Source organism: Oncorhynchus keta, chromosome 29 (assembly GCF_023373465.1).
Source record: "Oncorhynchus keta strain PuntledgeMale-10-30-2019 chromosome 29, Oket_V2, whole genome shotgun sequence".
In the NCBI taxonomy this organism is placed as follows: Eukaryota; Metazoa; Chordata; class Actinopteri; order Salmoniformes; family Salmonidae; genus Oncorhynchus; species Oncorhynchus keta.
The window spans coordinates 18919425-18945938 of record NC_068449.1 but is presented as its reverse complement, the minus strand read 5'-3'; the positions used below and the strand labels follow the sequence as shown (position 1 = coordinate 18945938).

The 26514-nt window shown below is 42.5% G+C and overlaps 1 pseudogene; it reads right to left on the bottom strand.

Moving 5' to 3' along the window:
- On the bottom strand, positions 1-26026 carry LOC118362395 (macoilin-2-like; annotated as a pseudogene).
- Between the last annotated feature and the right edge of the window lie 488 nt (positions 26027-26514).

Sequence of the window (26514 nt, the reverse complement as noted above, 5' to 3'; positions counted from 1 at the left end):
TGAACATCTGCAAGAAAATAATTTATTCCTTGTAAACCTCAGTGTTCGAGCCTAGCCGAGGTTAGACTTGGAGAAACAGAGCAATGACTGGGCATAATTAAAAATACATGTTTTTATACTTTCAACATCAGTTGAAGGACCAATTGACTAAACTAATCTGTAGAAAAAGTTTCCATATACAGTAGGTTATAACCACACAAATGACCATTTCAGATGACAGCAAACCACATCGGGCTCAAACTATTCCTCCCTGCAGGGAATGAAAATGACGGGAATGATGAAGGTTAAATAAAATGTAAAAAACAATACCAAATAAATTGTTGATTGTTCTTAACACCTATGTCCCAGGCAGTAGCCAATAATGTAACATTTACAAAACTTTCAACTACGTAAACAGTCTACTACAAACAGGTGAGCAGTTTTCCCACCTGCTTGACATACTTTGGACAAGTCAGAGGAGAATGAATGTCAAACACGTCAACCAATGTCTTTGCAGTATATTCCTAGAAAACAATCAATCCTTTCTTGGCAAATGGGCTGAAGTTGCGTATTCAGCAATAAAAGGAGATTTATCATGCAGAATTCTGTGAAAAAAAGTAACGTTCATTTCCAGAGCCTTATTTCTTGTATAACTTACACACACAGATCAGAGACACACAAAATCCATCAACGGTGGAATTTTAACCGTGCAATTAAGTCAAAACAATAAAAACATAAGTAGGGACAATAGTTAAAGGAACAGGAGTTTCCAGTAGAGAGATGTGTTATAGTTGGATGCAGTAGACTCCCATGCTGGGAGCCTGTTTGGAGTAGACTTCATAGTAATGTTACCATATTAGACCATGCCAAGACAAGTGGCCATATTGTCAGATCTGTTGAGAAAGTAGATGGGTTATCTTTTCTGAACCTATGGTTAGGGTCCAGGTTATAATTGTATGTGGTTGGAAAGCCCTGTACTTGAGTCCTTTCTAGCATAGCAGGCTACTAACTCACCACTGAGGTCCTGTCTCAAGGCACTGTGATCATGACAATTTGCGAAAGACTATTCTGAGCTTAAAGAGAAGGCATATCATTAACTTCTCTTAATACAGCCTTTTGGAAAGTATTGTAGAAAGTAGGGTGCTTTTTGGGAAATAAATGTAATTTTGTAGATGATACTCAACATTTGGAGTTGTTGAGGATGGTTTACGTTGACAGTTTATCCCTTGTTATTCTAACATAACATCTTGGTACAGCTCTGTTCTCATCCCAGTGATTTTATTTTATTCAACTTTGTGGTAAGATCAACAAGTAAATAGGAGACCACACAATCCACTTTCAAACATAATAGAACCAATACCACAAAACCCCAAGAACAGCCAATGGAATGTTCAATTTGGTCTGATATTCACAACTGAAAAATACCATTGACAAAACAGGGCTAGTAGTCCATACCAGCGTACAGATTGTAATGTCCTACCATAAAAATAAATGGGTATCCACTCTCAGCAATAAGAACTTCCAACATGGAAATAAGGGTGAGCACTCCTGCTAGCAGAGATCCACATCACAGATTTTAAATTAATAAAACCAACACCAGAATTAACCAAGACCAAGTAACAGATGGAGTAGAAGGGGGAACTGAAACATCCTACATAAGCCCAATTCTGTAAGGTTTCACTAGACATTTACCAAAATAAAAAAATAGTTTACATGTGATGTCCCTTAGTCTTCTAAAAAAAAAAAACTATAATAAATAGTCACAATACAACATCCTTCGGATCTGACAAGGAAAAACAAGTCGCAGATCTGTAGGTCGGCTTAAAAAAAAGTAAAAAAGAGAATGACGGGTTGGAGGAAGCGTTCACTTTTTGAGTGGCTGGTAGATGGAAGCATTTGGGTCCAGGCCAGAGGGACTGGTGTCCATGAACTTGGAGGAGTAGTGGGGGGCCATGGGAGTCATGTTGCTGCTGTCAGCTGTGTAGGAGATGCTGGGCATGACAGCCATCACCTCAGCTATTTTCTGCTTCAGGTCCTTGATCTCCTGGTCCTTCTGCGGGATCTGACCTGAGACAGACGCACACAAAATGTCAGATAAGACATTCATGTCATGCAACCTATTCTACATCAATCACATACAGTAGGAAATAGGTGTGACTGAGGCAGTACTGCAGAGGGGCTAGACCCAAGCTAGACACTGACCTTGTGTGATCTCCAGCTGTCTCTTGGCATCACCCAGAGCTGAGAACAGGTCCAGTTTGATGCGGGTCTCTGCAGACAGGCTGTTCTCCAGGTGCTGGGTCTTTTCCTGCATGGCCGACAGCGCTGACATCAGCACTTCTGTGTCCTTCTCATTCTCCTTGTACTTCTGGAGATCCTGAGGGGGAAGAACACATCACTATAAGTGACATTGTCTGTGTGCCAGTGTACAGCAGGTGTGAATGAGTCATTTTACAGAGTTACAGTACATAGAAGGAAATCAGGCATTTGAAATAAATTCATTAGGCCACAATATATGGATTTCACATGACTGGGCAGGGACGCAAGGGTGGGCATAGGCTCACCCACTTGGGAGCCAGGTCCACCCAAATCAGAATGAGTTTTTACTGCATAAAAAGGGCTTTATTGCAGACAGAAATTCTCCTCAGTATTTCTGGACCAGGACATGTCACTATGGAATGCCCTTAGACCTAGTCTTCTTAAATAATTAGGGCTAATATTGGGCTAGAGTCAACATTTTAGCTACCTTAACTAAACATGTTCCTGACATCCTGTTTTCAACAAAAACATACCCATCTTAACTGAACCTCACCTGCACGGTCATCTCCAGCTCTCCGAGCTGGTCTTCTTTGAGCTTGATGTCCATGGTTAGTTTCTTACACTCCGTCTCCAGCTCCGTGACCCGCCTCCTTATTGTATCTGTGCACTCCCCCCTGTGGAGCAGACAGAGAGAACTCAACTAAACGCAGATGTATTTATGAAATAGTTGTGAATATCTCTGGAGCCTATACCTTGATGTGGCTGCTAGTGCGACGGCTCTGGCTGCGGTGGCATCCTCCAGCTTCTTGCGTTTCTTCTCATCTGCAAGTTGTTTCTCTGCGTTGGTGTGGGCCTCCTGCTCAACTTTCAGCCTCTTTTCCAGCTGGCCCATGGTCTGCTTGTCCTTCTGCTTGGCCTGGATGGTATTATGGAGTCTGCACACACACAGCAGCCACAGACCATGCAGCACCATACTAGCCAGCGAGATTCCATTCCACCCCCAGTGTGTGCATGCTCACTCTTAGCAGTACTAAAAGGTATTCATTTTCATCATGAGTGTAAGTTAACCGTGTGTGGAGATGGTGAGAGGGCAGGATGGCTGAGTTTGGTAACCAAAGTAAACTTTAAATAATTTCTTTGCACTTTCGTAATCCTTAGCCTAGCATCCTTTGCCTAGCTTTGAGCATAGCCAACAGAGCTATGTGCACCAGTCTCCACCAACAGACCGAACGAGTGAAACAGACTCTCTTGAGCGGCAATAGGAATAAGCTGGTCATTAAGGGCAGGCTGGGAGGGCCTACATGTCACCTTTAATTGCATCAGATAATTAACACCCATAACCACAGAGTTTGTTTCTGTATGTACATGCTAACTACCATATTAGGGTGGTCTTATGTAATGCTCCTTACCAAGGACACCCAGGAGTCCCCAGCTGGTCAGTGATTACTTAATTGGCCAATTAAAGCAGCCAGATGCATAAGTACTCTCTCTGCTGCCGTGATATGAAGCAGACAGGATCCCATCTATAAACTTTACTATGACCAGTCCTCACACCAGAATTATTTGTATTTTTGACTAGCATTTTGACATGGACATTCCAAGCTCAGTCCTGGGTTTTCAAGCAGTGATAACCTTTAGGTCTGAACTAGGTCCCCTGAGTTTTTCCTGACTGCATTACCCAGACTAGGAAAAACCTCGTGCTATTGGAAGTATGGAGTAGGAAATTCACTTCAATGACCAAGTTGGACCATTGTGTGTTACCCGAGTTGCGACATTTCACATTTTCAACCAGAAGATGGCATCCTTTTTTGACAATTACAAACTTATCAATGTGGATAATGTAGAATGTTTGACCATATTGTCAAAATGAAGCAAGCTACCTAACTTTATTAGCAACGCTAGTCCCACTGTTCCCAGCAGGTGATCAGATCCAGTGGTCAATTCCTAACCTTTAACCTACCCACTCACTTGTTCTGCAGCAGCTCGTTCTCCTGGCGAAGCTGGCCCAGTTCAGAGCGGATGGAGCGCTCAGCGCTGCCAAGGGAGCCAATCTGACTGCGCAGGTCCTGCTCCACCTGTCTGCAGGCCTGAAGGTCTGCCTTCAGCTTCTTCACATCCTGCTCCAGCCTGCAGTGGTAGAGGGGGAAAGGAAAGAAAATGAGGAAGGGATGACTAGAGAAGGATGAGAAAGAATTTGATAAAGATTCGGTGTATGCCTTATGCAGAAACTGTAGGTTTTGGATCATCCACAATTCCTTTCTCCAGGCTTTGGTAAATGTTTATATTGGTTTCATCTGCTCATAAGACTGTTTTAGTAGGGCCATCTTGTTACTCAACTCTTTTCTGTGGAGTGCTGCTGCGTAGAGGTTTGTATTTGGCTGTGGCCTAAGTATTACGGCTGTCAAAGCCTCCTGCTGATGGCAGATTCGCCTTCAGCCCTCCATTCTGGCTGTTGGCCTGTCCCTGACAGTTGTTTTAGTTTTTGTGTCGTCAGTTGTTTTCCTTAGCCAATCAGGTCATTGCCGATTGATATAGTCAGCGTTTTGATATTCAAAATTGTTGATTAAGCTGTAACCATTTAATTATGTGTGGTTCTGAATTGACGAAATGTCTCTTCTTTGCGCTTTAAAATTATTTACTTTTCTTTCATACTAGACACAGCTTTTGTCTTTACAAGTGTACAATCAATTCAACACTAACCAGTAAGAAAACACTCTTCAGCCAAAAGTGTATACAGCAAAAATTTTGACTAAGCCTATAGGCTTCTGTCTAGGGCTGGGACTATACCAGTATGGCGATACTTGTTTCCTTGCCACGATACTAACAAAACTGATTTAACTTTTAGGAAAACGGCCCTAATGTTGGAAACAAACATGTTATCCAGTCACATTTATTTTACAACCTATAGAACACATTTGATATACACAGCAGGTTATTGAAGGACCGAAGAGTTAGGTCTGCTTCGCGGTTCCATTTTTGCCATGGAAAAAATATTGCAATACTGGTATCGTCACAGCCCTACTACTGTCCAAATAATGTAGGTTGGGAAGCCCCAAGTCAGTGTGGCAAAAGCAGGGCACACATGTTACCAATCACGGATTACAAAAAGAAAACCAGCCCCGTCACGGACCAGGATGTCTTGCTCCCAGGCAGACTAATTAACTTTTTTGCCCGCTTTGAGGACAATACAGTGCCACTGACACGGCCCGCAACCAAAACATGCGGACTCTCCTTCACTGCAGCTGACGTGAGGAAAACATTTAAACGTGTCAACCCTCGCAAGGCTGCAGGCCCAGACGGCATCCCCAGCTGCGCCCTCAAGAGCATGCGCAGACCAGCTGGCTGGTGTGTTTACGGACATATTCAATCAATCCCTATCCCAGTCTGTTGTTCCCACATGCTTCAAGAGGGCCACCATTCCCAAGAAAGCTAAGGTAACTGAGCTAAACGACTACCGCCCCGTAGCACTCACTTCCGTTATCATGAAGTAGGTGTTAAGAACAGTCAACAATTTATTTGGTATTGTTTTTTACATTTTATTTAACCTTCATCATTCCCGTCATTTTCATTCCCTGCAGGGAGGAATAGTTTGAGCCCGATGTGGTTTGCTGTCATCTGAAATGGTCATTTGTGTGGTTATAACCTACTGTATATGGAAACTTTTTCTACAGATTAGTTTAGTCAATTGGTCCTTCAACTGATGTTGAAAGTATCACAGACAAACTGAATTGGTCCACCCACACAGACAGCATCGTGAATAAGGCGCAGCAGCGCCTGTTCAACCTCAGGAGGCTGAAGAAATTTGGCTTGTCACCAAAAGCACTCAAACTTCTACAGATGCACAATCGATAAGGTAGTAGTTTTGGAATTGTTAGCTAGATTCCTTGTTGGTTATTACTGCATTGTCGGAACTAGAAGCACAAGCATTTCGCTACACTCGCATTAACATCTGCTAACCATGTGTATGTGACAAATAACATTTGATTTGACAACTTGCCACAAACACCATCATTCATTTGACTTTCTGCTGATTTCACCAACAACCTTACACTCCCACTCACACCAATGTGTCTGTACAGCACCATCACACACCCAGTTGTACAACTAAAGAGACAAAAAGGTCAGACATACAACTCAATGTTCTCATTTTCAGCCAGCATAATTTTGTGGCAATCCATAGATTGTAATGGTCCAACTTTCTCACACCCCAGTCCAATGATATCACAGCTGAAACAGGTCTACTTAATGCCTATCTATGTGCAGCATGGTCCGTTTGAGATCAGGGACTGTGGGATCTGATAAAAGGGAGGCACCCTTCATGCACCAGCAAGTTACTGATACTTTGGCCTGAAAATGTGAGAACTGTGACATCCAGGCAGGAGTTACTCCTGTTAATACATTAGTGTTGTCACAATACCAGTATCGCAACACTAGGAAGTAAGGAAGCAAAGGAAACAAAAACATTTAGCAATTTCATAAGGAAAATGTTGGGGAAAAATAGCCTTGTCACCCAGAATCAAATTTGTTTGTTTTGCAAGCTATAGCTCACATTATTTTAGAAAAGTAGGTTTTAGAAGGACCAGAGTTTACTCTGCTTCGTATTTCCTTTTTTGCCAAGGGTTTAAGATAAAAAAGGAACAGAATAGGGCTAAGCACAGGAAAAATCCTAAAAGAAAACCTGGTTCAGTCTGCTTTCCAGACACTGGAAGGCAAATTCACATTTCAGCACGACAATAACCTAAAAAAGTAAGAAAAATATAGAGAGTGGTACTTAGTATTTGCCCCAAACATAACACTTTGTAATCAGAACAAAAGGTTTAATTGCCTTGCCACGTATTTTTGCAGTATTACTTTAGTGCCTTGTTGCAAACAGGATGCATGTTTTGGAGAAAGAAAATAAAAATTCTGTAAAGGTTTCCTTCTTTTCTTTTCACTGTCAATTGGGTTAGTATTGTGGAGTAACTCAAATGTTGAGCCGTCCTTAGTTTCCTCCCATCACAGCCATTAAACTCTAACTTTTAAAGTCACCATTGGCTTCATGGTGAAATACCTGAACTGTTTCCTTCCTCTCCGGAAAATGAGTTAGGAAATCTTCGTAGTGACTTGGTGTATTGATACGCCATCCAAAGTGTAATGACGAACTACACCATGCCCAAAGGGATATTCCATGTCTGCATTTTTACCCATCTACCAATAGATGCCCTTCTTCGTGAGGCATTGAAAAACCTCCCTGATCTTTGTAGTTGAATCGCACTGTTTGAAATGTACTGCTCGACTGAGGAACCTGGCAGACAATTGTATGGGTGGGGTACAGAACTTGGGTAGTCATTCAAAAATCATGGTTAACACTTATTTCACAGAGTCCGTGCAACTTATTGTGTGACCTGTTAAGCAAATGTTTACTACTGAACGCGCTCCAGCAGGTGTATCTCACTGATCATCCCTAAAGCCAACACCTCATTTGGCCGCCTTTCGTTCCAGTACTCTGCTGCCTGTGACTGGAACGAATTGCAAAAATCGCTGAAGTTGGAGACTTTTATCTCCCTCACCAACTTCAAACATCAGCTATCCGAGCAGCTAACTGATCGCTGCAGCTGTACATAGTCTATAGGTAAATAGCCCACCCATTTTCACCTACCTCATTCCCATACTGTTTTTATACTGTTTTTTTATTTATTTACTTTTCTGCTCTTTTGCACACCAATATCTCTACCTGTACATGACCATCTGATCATTTATCACTCCAGTGTTAATCTGCAAAATTGTATTATTCGCCTACTCATGCCTTTTGCACACATTGTATATAGACTGCCCATTTTTTCTACTGTGTTATTGACTTGTTAATTGTTTACTCCATGTGTAACTCTGTGTTGTCTGTTCACACTGCTATGCTTTATCTTGGCCAGGTCGCAGTTGCAAATGAGAACTTGTTCTCAACTAGCCTACCTGGTTAAATAAAGGTGAAATAAAAATAAAAAATAAATTAATTTAGGCTTGCCATAACAAAGGGGTTGAATACTTTGTCTTAAAACCTGTTGCGACTCTAGGGGCAGTATTTTCATTTTTGGAAAATAAACGTTCCTGTTTTAAATTGGATATTTTGTCAGGACAAGATGCTAGAATATGCATACAATTGACAGCTTTGGATAGAAAACACTAACGTTTCCAAAACTGTAAAGATATTGTCTGTGAGTATAACAGAACTGATGTTGCAGGCGAAAGCCTGAGAAAAATCCAATCCGGAAGTGCCCCATATTTTGAAAGCGCTGCGTGCCAATGAGTCCCCATTGTGCTGTGAATGTGCTTTGAACCAGCTTACGCTTTCTACGTATTCCCCAAGGGGTCTACAGCATTGTGACGTACTTTTACGCATTAATGTTGAAGAATACCCATAGGGGGCTACATTACGCTAGTGGTCACATGATGCTCCCGGAGAAAATCTTGCGTAAAGTACAGAGGTAGCCATTAGTCCAATCGCTTCTACTGAGAAACCAATTGTCCCGGTGGATATATTATCGAATAGATATTTGAAAAACACTTTGAGGATTGATTCTAAACAACGTTTTCCATGTTTCTGTCGATATTATGGAGCTAATTCGGCATTGTCGTGACCGCAATTTCCGGTCGATTTCTCAGCCAAACGTGGAGAACAAACAGAGCTATTTCGCCTACAAAAATAATCTTTTGGGAAAAAATGAACTTTGGCTATCTACCTGGGAGTCTCGTGAGTGAAAACATCCGAAGTTCATCAAAGGTAAACGATTTAATTTGATTGCTTTTCAAGGCATAATGCTATGCTAGGCTATCGATAAACTTACACAAATGCTTGTCGATCTTTGGCTGTAAAGCATATTTAGAAAATCTGAGATGACAGGGTGATTAACAAAAGGCTAAGCTGTGTTCCAATATATTTCACTTGTGATTTTCATGAATAGGAAGATTTTCTAGGAAGATTTATTCCCGTTGCGTTATGCTAATTAGTGTCAAATGATGACAACGGTCTCGTTCACGGGATGGGGTGTCACTAGATTTCACATCTGATTTCATTTTTAATTCATTGGTCAAAACCTTTTTTTAAATAAACATCATTACACTTTGACATTATGGGGTATTGGGTGTAGGCCAGTGACAAAATCTCAATTTAATCAATTTTAAATTTAGGCTAACACCAATGTGGAAAGGGGTGTGAATACTTTCTGAAGGCACTGTAACTGATTAATGCTTAATATATGATAACGACAACTTAAACTGGTATAAATGCAAAGACAGAAATGTCACACGATTTTGGACAAATCCGTCAAGACACCAACCATGAGAACGGGATAAACAGGCTTTAAATCAACTGGTGAATTTTATTGAATATAGCTATGATCCCCCATTTATATCTTAACTTCTCTAGGGTAGGGAGCAGCATTTGGAATTTTGGATGAAAAGCATGCCCAAATTAAACAGCCTTCTGCTCAGGCCCAGAAGACAGGATATGCCTTTTATGTTGACAACGTTATTGTCCGGTTGAAATATTATTGATTATTTAGGCTAAAAACAACCTGAGGATTGAATATAAACATCGTTTGACATGTTTCTATGAACTTTACGGACACAATTTTCATTTTTTTGTCTGCTTGTTGTAACTGTGTTTGAGCCTGTGGATTACTGAAGAAAACGCAAACAAAACGTAGGTTTTTGGATATAAAGAGACTATCGAACAAAAGTTACATTTATTGAATAAATTAATGTCTGAGTGCAAACATATGAAGATCAAAGGTAAGTGATTAATTTTCTCTCTTTCTGACTTGTAACTCTTCTACTTGGCTGGTTACTGTTTGTAATAATTTGTCTGCTGGGCTATGTTCTCAAATAAGGTATGCTTTCACCGTAAAGCATTTTTTATATACATCTGACACCATGGTTGGATTCACAAGAAGTTAATCTTTAAACCTATATAAAATAGTTGTATCTTTTCTGAATTTTTAATCTCACTGGATGTTGGCCAGGTGGGACACTAGCGTCCCATATACCCTAGAGAGATTAATGTAGTGTAAAAAAAAAATTGCAGATCAGTGACTTAACAGCTGTAACAATTTGTCCAGTATTGGAAATCCTCAATGGTACTCTAGTTTATAGAAAGACCCTCTTACCGTACAAGCGCCTCAGGCTTGCTTAGCTGATTGTTAGGGATGTAGTTGTCTGTTGGATCCCTGTGAGAGCAGACTGCTGGACCCTTCCCCACTGCACACTTCTGCTTCTTCCCCCAGGAAAAGGAGGAAGGGGCTGATGGGACGCTGCCGTTGGTGGCGCAGTGTCTGCAGGGCAAGGAGTTGACTGCCACGTTTCTGCTGGAGTTCTTGTAGTTTTTTGAGGATGAGGAGTTCTCCTCCTTCAGCCGCAGGTTCTCTGTGCTGCCCACCAGCTCTGTAGTGAGTCTCTTATTGTTCATATGGTTCTCCATGTACTCCATCTCTTGGAGTTTAGAGTCTACCGATGACGGCTGGATGCTGTTGTGTTGCTTTTTGGCCTCGCGGCCCTCTTTCCCTTTATCTCTGTACTCCAGCTCCGGCAGTATAGCTGCCATTTTTTTACTGGCGGGGGCACCATTCTGTGAGACTGGGATGGAGTCCATCTCAGATATCCCTTTAGCTAATGCAGCTGAATGGAAGGTGGAAGTAAGAAAGGAGAGAATGAAAGTGAGATTAAACACATTTGACCAACATCACTTGGACTGTGTCTGGAGCATCAGTTGTGTGCATCTCTCACCTTCCTCTGCCTCCCTTTCCTGTCTCTGGAGCATCTGTTGCTCTGGTGGCAGGGCCTGCAGCAGGAGCTGCATGTAGAACTCGTTCTCCTTCTGCACCACCTCCTGCCTTCTTAAGCGCATCTTATAGCTGACGTAGCTGTTGAATCCAAAGCCCAGCGTCACCACTGGGTAGCCAATGCTACAGAGAGATGGATAGAGTTCAGGGGGGTAAGTAAGTTCAGACAACACATCACCAAGACAACGATTCACAAGTTGAAAAGCATAGGTGCTATGAAAAAAGCCTTGAGATGAAGATCACCCCGGAATGTAAAGCTGGAGGAATGACTTGCCCTAATATCCTGCATCACTACATAACAGCTCAATTACAGTACATTATACAGGCTCAGATCTAAATCCACTCAAATGTCTTAAAAAGAGTATTTAGACTATAAATGTAGGTATTTTCAACCAAACAGTGGTGTATGACCTTGTACAAATATTCCTTAGGCCATCTTAGAATATGTATGCTTTTTAATAATGCTACAGACTGAAACCAGCATGCACTCTCTCTCTTTGTGGAAAGTGGTGTCTGAGCTTGGGGGATATACAGACATCATTACTTGTATATTATGCTTAACAAGCGGAAACAATATTGTTTTCCGAGAGTCAAATGGGGCAGAACACTTCCCTCCTTGGCCTGTGGGTCTGAGACGGAATCTTAGTCCATCTTCCTCATAGATCCACACATATAGCCTAGACAAAGATCCTGCCAGGGCTTGGACAAAACACTTAACTTACCAATGTGAAGCGAATGGGCGACACAAGTCCACATGGAAGTTCTTCAGGTCTTTGAATCTGATGGCTGCCTCTATGTACACAAATAGTATCCAAAAGGACACTGTGGGGAGACAGACCCCCCTCTCTGTCAAGAAAAATATAGGTTTTAGAACAGAAAACATTTTAAATAATTATATATGTGCACATTTACTTCCTCTGAACATGAAACCAGAGGCTTACAGGGTGGTCAGTACAGCAGCCTCCCTCACCAGACAAAGAACAAACATCACGACAGCAGCAGATTAGATCAGCTGTTGAGTGACAAAATGAGACACACAGCCACAAAAGGGCAGCTTTTCAGTAGTGATAAGGAGAGGGGGATAGCTGTTACATTCTCCAGCAAGAAAAACAAAAGTTGCCGATCAAACAGAAGGGGGAACTAACAAAGACTAACTGAAATCAACCAAAACAGTTGTGGTTTTAGGAGGGGTTCTGAAAGACACTCCACTGAATGTTGACTAGCAACAACAACTGGGACCCAAGACACCCACCACGAGCGCCCACTAAATTTGCCCAAGAAGAGGCAAACAAAATAAAAACCCACATCAAACTTCGACACAACAACTTAAAAGGTGTTAACCCTCCACATCTCTCAAGACAATGAACACTGGGCCAGCCAAATTCTAACGAGATGACAAGCCAGCACAGGTGTAAAACATACGAGGTGACACCAATTGGTGCGCCCAACATGCAACCTCAAAATATAAATGGGAAAACCAAAGCCTGTAACAAATCACAATGTTATTTTTGGACAATAGAGGGGGAAAAAAATCTAGTATGAATTAAACTGAAAGAGTGGCTTAACCCTCCTGCTGGGTTCCGGTGAAATTGGACCCATTTACAAGTTCTCTCTGAAAGTTCATTTAATCTGATTGTCATAAGGTTCTATGACTGTCCACACAAAATACATTTAGATCATGTTCATAACATTTTGGGTGTTTTTATTTAACTTTTGTACACCTGTTGTGTTCCCGGTCAAAATGACCGGTCATTAGAAATTAATGGGTTAGACTACAATTAGTGTATAAAATTGAGTTCAGGCACATGCCCATTCATCAGATGGAAACACTTCCTCGCCCAGATCCCACATGCATGTGTGTTTGAGCGCACACACACACACACACACACACACACACCTCACTCCCCTTCTTGGCTTCCATGGCAACCCCCACGGAACCTTTCCCCAAGAGAATCTTTCCCCCAAGGGAACCACACCTGTTGGCATTCTCACAAACAAACAATCGCAACATTGTTTCAATAATATATAGAACTTTTCTAACAGCTCTATATAAAGCTTTTTTGAGGCCTTGCTCACAATTCATTCTGTGACAGCACAATGACCAAACAATATACTGTATGTGAGGCTCTTGATCATATCTTTGATCATGACATTGGTGATGAGGAGAGAGGCCAGGAAACTGACAGTGAAGAAGCATTAGAGGAGGAAGTGTCAGAAGTTGAAGACAACACAGAATATGATCCAGACCAAGAGACAACCGATGTGGAACAATCCTGGAATGAGGAAGAGGGCCCTACTGAGGTTGTTACATTCCGGTCAAAGAATGGGAATGTGTCCTGGTCGTCATCCCCACCTGAGAAGAGAGGTCGGCTGAAAATGTTATCAGGATGAGCTCAGGGCCAACGAGATACTCCATATCCCGGGTTGAATGCATAAAATCCTGCCACTATTTAAAAATGTGAAATGGTTTCAAAACAAATGTCCTTGTTAAACTTTGACACAAAGTAGTCTGTGATAAATAGCACAATATGTTTAATTTGAGTATTTATTATAGTCAACATAATCCATACATTATGCTTTTTTTTAACTCAAAAACTAGTTGTGTGAGCTCAGATCAATGTTTATTTTATTTCACCTTTATTTAACCAGGTAGGCCAGTTGAGAACAAGTTCTAATTTACAACCACGACCTGCCCAAGATAAAGCAAAGCAGTGCGACACAAACACTGAGTTACACATGGAATGAACAAACATACAGTCAATAACACAATAGAAAGGTCTATATACAGTGTGTGCAAATGAGGTAGGATATGGGAGGTAAGGCAATAAATAGGACATAGTGGCAAAATAATTACAACTTAGCAATTACACACTGGAGTGATAGATGTGCAGAAGATGAATGTGCCAGTAGAGATACTGGGGTACAAAGGAGCAAATAATAATAATAATAATATGGGGATGAGGTAGTTGGATGGGCTATTTACAGATGTGCTATGTATAGGTGCAATGATCTGTAAGCTGCTCTGATAGCTGATGCTTAAAGGTAGTGAGGGAGATATGAGTCTCCAACTTCAGTGAGTTTTTGCAATTCGTTCCAGTCATTGGCAGCAGAGAACTGGAAGGAAAGGCGGCCAAATAAGGAATTGGCTTTGGGGGTGACCAGTGAGATATACCTGCTGGAGTGCGTGCTACGGGTGGGTGCTGCTGTTGTGACCAGTGAGCTGAGAGAAGGTGGGGCTTAAAACTAGCAAAGACTTATAGATGACCTGGAGCCAGTGGGTTTGGCAAGGAATATAAAGCGAGGGCCAGCCAACGAGAGCATACAGGTCGCAGTGGTGGGTAGTATATGGGGCTTTGGTGACAAAACAGATAGACTGCATCCAATTTACTGAGTAGAGTGTTGGAGGCTATTTCGTAAATTACATCGCCGAAGTCAAGGATCGGTAGCATAGTCAGTTTTACGAGGGTATGTTTGAGTGAAGGATGCTTTGTTGGGAAATAGGAAGCCGATTCTAGATTTAATTTCGGATTGGAGATGCTTAATATGAGTCTGGAAGGAGAGTTTACTGTCTAACCAGACACCTAGGCATTTGTAGTTGTCCACATAATCTGTCTCAGAACCGTTCAGAGTAGTGACGCTAGGCGGGCGGGCAGGTGTGGGCAGTGATCGGTTGAAGAGCATGCATTTAGTTTTACTTGTACTTAAGAGCAGTTGGAGGCCACAGAAGGAGAGTTGTATGGCATTGAAGCTTGTCTGGAGGTTAGTTAACCTCTTAAGACTAGGCCTCAATACTGCCCCCTTTGGAGGAAGTGCGTGCCCATAGTAAACTGAAAATATTTTTTCCCAAAATTGCTAATATATGCATATAATAATTATTATTGAATAGAAAACACTCTAAAGTTTCTAAAACCGTTTAAATTATGTCTGTATGTAAAGCAGAACTCAGGGCAGCCTTTATCCCAAACTCGCTTGTCAAGAGAAAAGTTGGGTCAACTTTGACGTCATCGCCCCCACCCTTCCCAGGCAGCTACCGATCTGGGAACAGTATGTATGTGTTCAGCGCGATACCTGCTTTCAAATGGCGCGTTCATTGTGAGAATCCCGCGAGCCCTCTGCGTTTGGCGGGCGAAAATGTTAGTGTCACTCTCCAATACATGCACTCTATTGCGCGCGGCCGATTTGGGGCACGTTCTTTTCCAAGGAACAGCAATTGAAGGCGGTTTGTCTGTTCACGCTGATCATTGTTTTACATGCTAAAAACATCATAAAGCTCGATTCTGCACATAGTTTGACCAGTTTAGTCGACATATAATATGTACATTTTAAGTTTTGATGCGCAAGAGTGCGGGATCACAAGTCATTTTGGGTGCATTTCAGCTGAAGCTGTTAGCATATGCTAATACAGAGACACACAACGTGAAACCAAACAATGTATTGGGTAAGTATGACTCCTTCTACGTCTTCTGATCGAAGAACATCAAAGGTAAGGGAATATTTATGTGGTTATTTTGGGTTTCTGTGGACTCCAAACGTAGAGGAGACATACTGCTAATATCTGAGCGCCGTCTCATTGTATAGCCAGTGTACGAATTCTGTAAAGTTAAAAATAAATGTAATACAGCGGTTGCATTAAGAAGAAGTGTATCTTTGTAACTATATGTAGAACATGTATATTTAGTCATGTTTATTGCTTGTTATCTGACGTTATCTGTCGGAGCTATCATCATTTCTCCGGACATTTGAGTAGCATTTTTTTAAATGTCGTCATTGTAAACAGAGATTTATGGATATAAATGGCATATTATTGAAAAAAAAATGAATGTATTGTGTAACATGTACTATTACTGTCATCTGATGAAGATTTTCAAAAGGTTAGTGAATGATTTATTTTTTAATCCTGCTTTTATAATTTTATATTTTCTGGGACAAAATGGCTGCCTCTCGTCTTTTGTTTCGGTGGTGGTCTAATATAAATATGTGCTATGTTTTCGCCGTAAAATATTTTAGAAATCTGACTTGCTGGGTAGATGAACAAGGTGTTTATCTTTCATTTGAGCTATTGGACTTGTTAATGTGTGGAGGTTAAATATTTCTAAGAATATTTTTTTGCATTTTGCGTTATGGTAATGAGCTTGAGCCGTAGTCACGATACCGGATCCGGGATGGGTCGCCGCAAGAAGTTAACAGTGTCCAATGAAGGGCCAGAAGTATACAGAATGATGTCGTCTTTGTAGAGGTGGATCAGAGAATCTCCAGCAGCAAGAGCGACATCATTGATGTATACAGAGAAAAGAGCCGGCCCGAGAATTTAACCCTGTGGCATCCCCATAGAGACTGCCAGAGGTCCGGACAACAGGCCCTCCAATTTGACACACTGAACTCTATCTGAGAAGTAGTTGGTGAACCAGGCGAGGCAGTCATTTGAGAAACCAAGGCTGTTGAGTCTGCCGATAAGAATGCGGTGATTGACAGAGTCAAAAGCCTTGGCCAGGTCGATGAATACGGCTGCACAGTATTGTCAATGAGGCCTAAAGGCCATGAATAGCAAATAGAAGTTTAAAACTTCTTCCCTCTGCTCAAACCTTCTCCAACCTATCTCCTGATTCTGCCTCCTCAACCCTCCTCTCCTCCCTTTCTGCATCCTTTGACTCTCTATGTCCCCTATCCTCCAGGCCGGCTCGGTCCTCCCCTCCCGCTCCGTGGCTCGACGACTCATTGCGAGCTCACAGAACAGGGCTCCGGGCAGCCGAGCGGAAATGGAGGAAAACTCGCCTCCCTGCGGACCTGGCATCCTTTCACTCCCTCCTCTCTACATTTTCCTCCTCTGTCTCTGCTGCTAAAGCCACTTTCTACCATTCTAAATTCCAAGCATCTGCCTCTAACCCTAGGAAGCTCTTTGCCACCTTCTCCTCCCTCCTGAATCCCCCCTCCTCCCTCTCTGCAGATGACTTCGTCAACCATTTTGAAAAGAAGGTCGACGACATCCGATCCTCGTTTGCTAAGTCAAACGACACCGCTGGTTCTGCTCACACTGCCCTACCCTATGCTCTGACCTCTTTCTCCCCTCTCTCTCCAGATGAAATCTCGCGTCTTGTGACGGCCGGCCGCCCAACAACCTACCCGCTTGACCCTATCCCCTCCTCTCTTCTCCAGACCATTTCCGGAGACCTTCTCCCTTACCTCACCTCGCTCATCAACTCATCCCTGACCGCTGGCTACGTCCCTTCCGTCTTCAAGAGAGCGAGAGTTGCACCCCTTCTGAAAAAACCTACACTCGATCCCTCCGATGTCAACAACTACAGACCAGTATCCCTTCTCTCTTTTCTCTCCAAAACTCTTGAGCGTGCCGTCCTTGGCCAGCTCTACCGCTATCTCTCTCAGAATGACCTTCTTGATCCAAATCAGTCAGGTTTCAAGACTAGTCATTCAACTGAGACTGCTCTTCTCTGTATCACGGAGGCGCTCTGCACTGCTAAAGCTAACTCTCTCTCCTCTGCTCTCATCCTTCTAGACCTATCGGCTGCCTTCGATACTGTGAACCATCAGATCCTCCTCTCCACCCTCTCCGAGTTGGGCATCTCCGGCGCGGCCCACGCTTGGATTGCGTCCTACCTGACAGGTCGCTCCTACCAGGTGGCGTGGCGAGAATCTGTCTCCTCACCACGCGCTCTCACCACTGGTGTCCCCCAGGGCTCTGTTCTAGGCCCTCTCTTATTCTCGCTATACACCAAGTCACTCGGCTCTGTCATAACCTCACATGGTCTCTCCTATCATTGCTATGCAGACGACACACAATTAATCTTCTCCTTTCCCCCTTCTGATGACCAGGTGGCGAATCGCATCTCTGCATGTCTGGCAGACATATCAGTGTGGATGACGGATCACCACCTCAAGCTGAACCTCAGCAAGACGGAGCTCCTCTTCCTCCCGGGGAAGGACTGCCCGTTCCATGATCTCGCCATCACGGTTGACAACTCCATTGTGTCCTCCTCCCAGAGCGCTAAGAACCTTGGCGTGATCCTGGACAACACCCTGTCGTTCTCAACTAACATCAAGGCGGTGGCCCGTTCCTGTAGGTTCATGCTCTACAACATCCGCAGAGTACAACCCTGCCTCACACAGGAAGCGGCGCAGGTCCTAATCCAGGCACTTGTCATCTCCCGTCTTGATTACTGCAACTCGCTGTTGGCTGGGCTCCCTGCCTGTGCCATTAAACCCCTACAACTCATCCAGAACGCCGCAGCCCGTCTGGTGTTCAACCTTCCCAAGTTCTCTCACGTCACCCCGCTCCTCCGCTCTCTCCACTGGCTTCCAGTTGAAGCTCGCATCCGCTACAAGACCATGGTGCTTGCCTACGGAGCTGTGAGGGGAACGGCACCTCAGTACCTCCAGGCTCTGATCAGGCCCTACACCCAAACAAGGGCACTGCGTTCATCCACCTCTGGCCTGCTCGCCTCCCTACCACTGAGGAAGTACAGTTCCCGCTCAGCCCAGTCAAAACTGTTCGCTGCTCTGGCCCCCCAATGGTGGAACAAACTCCCTCACGACGCCAGGACAGCGGAGTCAATCACCACCTTCCGGAGACACCTGAAACCCCACCTCTTCAAGGAATACCTAGGATAGGGTAAGTAATCCTTCTCACCCCCCCTAAAAAGATTTAGATGCACTATTGTAAAGTGGCTGTTCCACTGGATGTCATAAGGTGTATGCACCAATTTGTAAGTCGCTCTGGATAAGAGCGTCTGCTAAATGACTTAAATGTAATGTAAATGTAATGTTCACAATAACTTAAGTTGATAAAAAGATCTAACACAGCATTAGGTGATAATATATGTATTATTATGGATATATAACCAGCTATAAATGGGGTGGTCATTTTGGACCGGGAACACAGAATGAATTAACAGGAGGGTTAATAAGCCAAGTCATATCAAATGGTGACAATAGAACATTTGGGCTTCTATAACAATAAGACACCAGAGTGTCCTCTCTCGACTTCAGCTATTGGCCCAGATCATCCACATTTTTTAAATGTTATTCTGACCGGACTTTTTGCGCTGCTTTGGTGAGACTCTTAAGTCTGTCTACATTGTTCTCTTGCTTTGTGCAAATAACATTTATTGAAATGAGCAAAAGCAAATAGGAATAGGCAATTAGTCAGAATGTCAACCACACACAATGAGCCAATTCTGATTGGAGTAATTGTTTGATAGTGATTTTTAACTGATCCTATTCAGACAATTAATCTATATTCTGGTTGTCCGCCTTCTTATTTTTTTTACCTGCCCTGGACAAGCATTAATGTCAAAGCCTGATGGTGTGGTGTGTGCAGCAGGCGTTTGGCGTCTCTGCTCTACTGTGGCATTTGGTCTCATCAGGAGTTAAATTTTACACCGAAGCCCAACATGTCCTGGTCAACAGGGGTTACGGCTAAATCGCACTGACACTTTTTACAGACATCCACAATCACTTACGGACGCTGCAGGGGATTCTGAGAAGTAAGCCGGCTCGATGTAAAGATAACACGCAGCATGGGAACGTGGAAGAAATCTGGTAACGCATGCTTCACACCCACTGCAGAGAAACACACACCTGTGTGTGTTCAGAGGATACTAGGAGAGCTTGTCAATGTAGGTCACTCAAGTTGAGTGTATTCAGAGAGTATTCAGACCCCTAAACCTTTTCCACATTTTGTTACGTTACGGCCTTATTCTAAAATGGATTAAATAGTTATTTTTCCTCAATCTACACACACTACCCCATTATGACAAATCAAAAACAGGTTGACATTTTTGCACATTTATTAAATTTTTAAAAAACTGAAATATTACATTTACATAAGTATTCAGACACTTTGCTCAGTATTTTGTTGAAACACCTTTGACAGCAATTACAGCCTTGAGTCTTCTTGGGTATGACACTACAAGCTTGGCACACCTGTATTTGGGGAGTTACTCCCATTCTCTGCAGATCCTCTCAAGCTCGGTCAGGTCTCTCCAAAGATGTTAGATTAGGTTCAAGTCCGAGCTCTGGCTGGGTCACTCAAGGACATTCAGAGACTTCTCCTGAAGCCACTCCTGCATTGTCTTGGCTATGTGCTTCGGGTTGTTGTCCTGTTGGAAGGTGAAACTTTTCCCCAGTCTGATGTCCTGAGCAGGTTTTCATCAAGGATCTCTCTGTACTTTGCTACATTCATCTTTCCCTTTCCTGACTAATCTCCCAGTCCCTGCTGCTGAAAATCATCCCCACAGCATTATACTGCCACCACCATGCTTCACCGTAGGAATGGTGCCAGGTTTCCTCCAGACTGACGCCTGGCATTCAGGCCAATCTTGTTTCTCATGGTCAGAGTCCTTTAGATGCCCTTTGGCAAACTCCAAGCAGGCTGTCATGTGCCTTTTACTGAGGAGTGGCTTTCATCTGGCCACTCTACCATAAAGGCCTGATTGATGTTGTGCTGCAGAGATGGTTGTCCTTCTGGAAGGTTCTCCCATCTCCACAGAGGAACTCTGTCAGAGTGACCATGGGGTTCTGGGTCACCTCCCTGACCAAGGCCCTTCTCTCCCGATTGCTCAATTTGGCCAGGCAGCCAGCTCTAAGTAGAGTCTTAGTTGTTCCAAACTTCTTCCATTTAAGAATGATGGAGGCCACGGTGTTCTTGAGGACCCTCTATGCTGCAGAAATGTTTGTACCCTTTTTGCTCTGACATGCACTGTAAACTGTGGGACCTTCCATTGACAGGTGTGTGCCTTTCCAAATCATGTCCAATCAATTGAATTTACTGCAGGTGAACTCGAACTCCAATCAAGTTGTAGAAACATCTCAATGGAAACAGGATGCACCTGAGCTCAATTTCGAGTCTCATAGCAAAGGGTTTGAATACATATGTAAATATGGTATTTTTTATAGATTTTTGTACGTAAATTTGCAAATAAAATGTAGAAAGGGGTCTGAATACTTTCCAAATACACTGTATGTGCTCTGTGTATACTATAGCTGGTGCCTCACTCCAGGAAATAGTATTGTGAGATTTGATCGTGTGAACCTCCTGTCACTAGTCCCATTTCTTTACAGCTAGGTTTAAATAGTTAAATACAGTGACCATAGTCTTTATACCCACACACTAATTCACTAAGAAGAAGGCTTACCTGTGTGCCACACGTACTGCACCCACACATAGGTACTGGCAGCGAAGAACAGCCATTGTACTGGGATGAAGAGCAGGCATATGGTGTCAGAGGTAAACGCCACACACACAAAAGAACACTGAGAATGCCTAGAAGAGAGATGTGAGGGGGGTAAGTAGGAGATCTGCCAAAAAGCAGAAAAACACATTGCTACCAACAATGAGAGATGTGGGTCACATATTATCCACATCAGCATTTATTGCTTGATGATTAAATCACAAGTTAAATACAACAAATCTGACATCAATGCCTCCACTTGAATTGACTACGCTACTTTAAAAAATAAAACAAATAAAATGTACAAAAAAAGTCAGTTTCATATACAGCCACGAAATTCTGGCGTATAGGCTTACTGTGATTTGATTGACAAACAGCAAGCTTTTTCTACTTTGCTAGCTACTCCATGTGCTTGTGGAAAACACTGGTTGGGGTAGCAGGGGGTGGAAAAACAAGGCAGAGCTAGATAAGTGCTTAGGCTAGATGGAGCTTCTGGAGAACAACATAGGCCTGCTCTTTAAACCACAAATCTAGTTAAATAAAAGGTTAACTAAATAAAACAAATAAAGATCAGTCACGCCCACACAGGAGACAGCCAGACACTCACCAGCCCCTGGTATCTGAAGGAGTCGTACACACTTCTGATGAAGAGCCAGAAAGGCCACAGGTACTCAAATCTGAACTCGAGCACAAAGTCTGCCAACAGCACCAGAGCCCACACCACAAGGAACTTCAGGTACAGGAAGGTACTGGATATATATATATATATATATATATATAAGAGAGAGAGAGCCATTTATGAGTTTGTGTGTCCAACACCACAACCATTTTTCAATAAAATTGGATTGTGTTAAGGTGTGGGCTTTAAAAAGCACCTGATCAAAATCTCAAAGATTAGCTACTCCACCTCTAACCTATTTCCAGATGTCAACTACCTTAAGCGCCTACTGACGATAGTATTTTCTGGCTGGGGGAGTTTTGCTAAGAGCCCCGACACATGGTTTCAAAAAAATTATGAACATATCTTTCATATCAGCAATTACTACACACCTTTTAATGCAGTTAGTATTCAAGACTTGACATTCAGGTAAATTTGCCAGTGGCACACCAGCCCAATACAAAGTGAAAACTACTGGTCAAAATGAGAAAATTACTGGTCAGGGCCAAGATCACAGGAAAGCAAGTCATGCACGCAGAAGTTCAATCATGGGTGATTTCATGTTTCATTTGCAGTCTGGGAAAGTATCAATAGCCAACCATGCAAACTGATATTTAAACTGATTTTGGTTTTATAAAATGTTTCTAAACAATCTAAATGATGACAATAGCCTTAACATATGAAACGGTTTCAAATGTAATATTCCCCTTCAGAAATTAGCCCAATAACATTCATGAAAAGTCAAATGTTTAGGTAGTGTACATGCTTCATATTGTAGGCATGTGTGCTATTTTAGCATTAAGCATCATCAACTGTATCCTGATGAGGCATCGTGGCTAGACTGGCTACATGGCTTAAGCATGGGGTTGCTCATCTGTATTGTTTACCCCAATGGTTGAATCATTATCTAGAGCAGACTCTCTTCAATAAAAACTCCCACTAGCCCAATAAAAATTGTAGATTTCTTGACAGTTTATAAATAACATAATTGTGTGAATATAGGCCTACCATTTATACACTCCAATGGCCATGAGGTGCTTCAGCTGTAATGTTTTTTGTCATGCCAGACACTCATTATAAAATGCCACCAATTTACCAAAAAATGTAAATTGAGAATAAAAATCTAACAGCACCGGAATGCTGGGATCTTGCACTTTTCAATAATTGCCATCAAAATGGTTGCCTTTTCTCCAAGATTGCATTTATTAATGTTGTGAAGTGACTGGGTTTATTAGAACACATTTATTTCCACGGAGAGCAGGAGTTGCACAGTCTTGCCAGCTGAGAGTTCATATTCCGCTGATAAATAACAGATTTGGGAATTAATGTGTTTTTTTAAAACAATTATAGACTTCAGAATAGCATTATTACAATGACAAATGATGGGTAAATAATTGTCATGTCTTGACAAGCAAGCAGCTACACTGAACAAAAAAATAAACACAAATTGTAAAGTATTGGTCCCATGTTTCATGAGCTGATATAAAAGATCCCAGAAATGTTCCATATGCACAAAGTGTATTTCTTAGATTTTGAGCACAAATTTGTTTACATCCTTGTTAGTGAGCATTTCTGCTTTGTCAAGATGATCCATCCACCTGACAGGGGTGGCATATCAAGAAGCTGATTAAACAGAAATATTGTTACAATAGTGTACCTTGTGCTGGGGACAATAAAAGGCCACTAAAATGTGCAGTTCTTTCGCACAACACCACAGATATCTCAAGTTGAAGGCGCATGCAATTGGCAAACCGACTGCAGGAATGTCCATCAGAGCTGTTGTCAGAGAATATAATGTTCAATGTAATTTTAGAGAATTATGCAGTTCACACACATCCAACCGTGGGCGAAACTAACTGCTGACTACCCTACGGAGAAGGGTTTGAGAGCTATTCCACCTCAACAGATTACTAGCTGCAGGTGTCACATGGAGAGGTGCTTGCTGTCACAGGTAGAAACAGGGCATATGCATACAGACTAAGCTTTTTTATGTAACTAGTGTAGGCCTAAATTATCATTTGTAGCCTACAATTTAAGACACGGGAATTGACCGTAAGAAGCTTTTAAATTAGGTAGTCTTATTTAGATGCACGTTGACATTTCTGCTGGCTGAATTACAATGTGTTCAATTCTGAATGATAGGGTGCAATAAAGACAAAGTTCTTTTGACCAACTCAGTTTGCAAATAAGCTGGAAGAGGGGTGGTTTACTGCTACAAACATCATGGTCATATGCAGACCAAAACCACTAACTTAGTTTGTTTTTAATACCTGCTTTTTGTATATTTGAAAGGAGTACGGGGTAGAACATGGAAAAATAAGCCACCTAAAGTCTCATGATTCCTGCATTTTCACAGACCCTGTAACCAAAATACAGGTATCGGGTTGGCGTGAATGGTTCTCTTTTTTTGCAGGTAAATTCATTAACACCGTGGTGTCAAACTTATTCCACGGGGGGCGGGGTGTCAACAGATTTGTGTTTTTTCCCTTTCAATTAAGACCTAGACAACCAGGTGAGGGGTGTTCCTTACAAGGGTGGAGTGAACCCAGACACCTCCCTAATTTGAATTGCAAACAACCCCCTAGCGAACAAACTCCACGGTGAAGGAAGTTTCTGATGGACTTCAACTAAATGGAGCAGAGGCCAGACTTCGTGGAATCTAGCTCCGATTTACGTTGATTCGCCCAAGGTCAATATTTCAAGAAATGTAAATCATGAAAACTCCTACCTTGTACCTATGTTTGTCCTCTTGTGTACCTTTTTTTCTCCTATAAACTTTCAAATACAACTACCGAAATGAATTTGACTCGTGACAAAATTAAGGAAATTAGGTGGGAGTATTTGGCAAGGCCATTTTCTTGCCTGCCGAAATCCCCCCCGCCCCTTCTAATTTCCTTAATTTTGTGACTAGAGTCAAATACTTTCTGTGGCGCACAGACCTTCCCAGGTCGTAGCCTGCCTTGCTCACAAACTAGCATCAGGGCGCCCACTCTGACAAGGTTAATTGTCCCACATGGTGACTGATATCATTGACGTGACGTGCAAATGAGCGATAGAAAAGCGGTCGCGCAAATGTCATCATTCCGAATTATGAAAAAATGTAAATTGTGCGTGTAGCCTTTACCTAAATCCGCCGCTGGTTGTATTTGATTAGCGTCTATTGAAAACGTTTGGATTTCAACTAACAAAGGCACGCAACAAGATGACAAACAGGTGGGCGTTTCATTATATATATATATATTTAAGTATTGATCCAATCAGAGAACTCGATTCCAAAGCCTGGCCTCTGATCCACTCAGTTGGAGAAGTTCATCATAAACTTCCTTCACCATGGAGTTTACTTCGCTAACACCCCCCACCCTGCCCAATAACGTATAAAAGGGTTATACCTGCAAATAAGGAGCTGTTTGAAAAGGGTAATCAACATTGACATTTTTATACGTAACATAACAGCTCCTGTCTGAAATGGGTATAACTGTTCCAAACCCGAGCTAGGGGGCTGTCTTAGTAGGGTGAATTTAGCTAGTTACTGCAGACAATATGGGATACATAGTTAATCGAGATGCCTAATTGAAGCAGGGGTGTTTAAAACATCCCCAGGCTATGGCTTGGGGCCTATCAATTGGTAGTAGCCTAACGTTACTCCAAATATAATTTACACCTCTCCATTTAGCTATGCTACTCTGCCCACAAATATACTAGTTACCTACTTGATATCTAGCCAATTTCACTTGACTGCGAGTGTCAGTGACATTTTACATTTAGGAGAGACACCGTAGCTAGCTAACTAGATACTCGCACACAACCCAGCCGAGCAATGAAGGAGTCTTACAAAAAACCCTTACGGACGCGAGAACCCATCGCTTGGCTTCATATACCTGCCCTCGGTGATTCGGTTCCGTTTTAACGGCCGTCGGAGTTTGCTGCAGTCCGCATTGCGCCGCTTCATCCTCCTCTCCTTCGCTTTAGTTTTTGATTTCCTACTGTAATCTTATCCAGTTTTCTTGCATGAGAAGACAAATACAATAAATTAGGTCCCTGTGAAATATCGCTGTAATTATTTTTCTACTGGAAACATAAATAAAACTCTCTTTAAGAACCTCCTCTTTTCTCTCAGCGCATGCTTGCGCTATAATTGACGTCTGTCAGGTTATGAGACAGACGATTTATCAAATCACGTTATTTGCCAACGCCTCTTATTTTGATTGAGGCAAAGATGAGCCATTTATATTGCTCGTGCCCACCAAAGACGAGAACAAGGAGGGGCCGTGTTCGATGAGGATTAAAACTGTAATGTATCAAGGGTAAATTGTGACTGACTGATAATGAGTAGTTATTTATAATAAAATGTTTCTTATAGATCAGTCAGTCGGCCGTCGCCTGTAACGTCGAACAACCCCAGGGAGTTATATTAACCTGAGTAGCTGTACATGTATAACTTTAGACCGTCCCGCGCCCGGGCGCGAACCTGGGACCCTCTGCACACATCAACAACAGTCACCCACGAAGCATCGTTACCCATCGCGCCACAAAAGCCGCGGCCCTTGCAGAGCACTACTTCAAGGTCTCACCGATTGAAACGCTATTTAGCGCGAACCACTGCTAACTAAGCTAGCCGTTTCAC